We start from the raw sequence: 1195 nt of genomic DNA, 5'->3' as shown, positions 1-1195 counted from the left end.
ACACAATGGAATTCTTTCAGCTTCAATCTATCAAATCCACTCACAAGGCTTTGGTCAGCCTGAGGCTATAGTAGATGACACTTGGCCCAAGGTGCCCAGTGGGACTGAACCCAGAACCATGTGATTGGGAAGCAAGCTTCTTACCACACAACCATGCCTATATAGTATGTGCAAATGAATATGTATATATGTATGCATGTGTGTGTGTACCCTTGTTTTGACATAAAGGTTCTAAGCAATCATCATCATCATACAAGCAGTGTTGTTAATTTCCAATCTTTTGTGTAAAAACATGTTTGACTGGGGAAATATTACTGTGTTTAGGAATAAGTGAAGAATGGCCACAAGAAGGGCATCAGGCTGTAGAAAATCTGCCTAAACAAATTCTGTCTTGCTGATGCAAGTGTGGAATGTGGATGTTAAACCGACAATGGTGACAATGAATGATGATGTATTTCTTGATGTTTACAGTTATTTCTCATTTCAAAGCACTTCATTTAATCCATCATCATCATTATCAACAGCTAAGGCCCATCTTCCATGCTGGCATGAGTTGGATGGCTTGACAGGAACTGGCAAGGCTAGGGGCCACACCAAGTTCCTTAGTCTATGTTGGCATCAGCTTGATTCCTTTCCTAATGTCAATCACTCTATAGAGTGTACTGGCTGATTTTTACATGGCACCATCATCAGTGCTTTTATATGTGACACCAACATCCACACCAATGCTTTTGACATGGCACCTTGGTTTTAGAATCTCAATTCTGTTGTTGTGGGTAGGTCTTCTTGAGTACAGCAATGTGCTGCATATCTCAGTCCTCTGTCATCTCCTTCATAAGGTTCAGCATTTTGAGATTGGTTTTTCAATACCTTGCCTCATGTCTCCTTCTTCTGCAACTTCCCGCCACTTTAAGTAATCAGTACATCTTTATGCAACGGTTTTCATCCATCCACATCACATGACCAAACCAGTACAATCTCCTCTCTTGCTAACTGCCTATAATTCCTCTTATGCCCAACTTCTCTCTCAATACATCAATGCTCTGTTGCACATGCATGTAAAAGTCAATTTATTCCAATCTTGCTGTATGGCGTAACACAGATGGATATTGTATGAGAACTCTGTTTGGATTCCCTTTGCTGTAGATAACAGATGAAGCTTCTGCAATTTCATGTTGAATAACCTGCACAGATG

The sequence above is a fragment of the Octopus bimaculoides genome, chromosome 16, assembly GCF_046866305.1.
Source record: "Octopus bimaculoides isolate indiv1 chromosome 16, ASM4686630v1, whole genome shotgun sequence".
Taxonomy (NCBI): Eukaryota; Metazoa; Mollusca; class Cephalopoda; order Octopoda; family Octopodidae; genus Octopus; species Octopus bimaculoides.
This window is presented reverse-complemented; position numbering follows the sequence as displayed.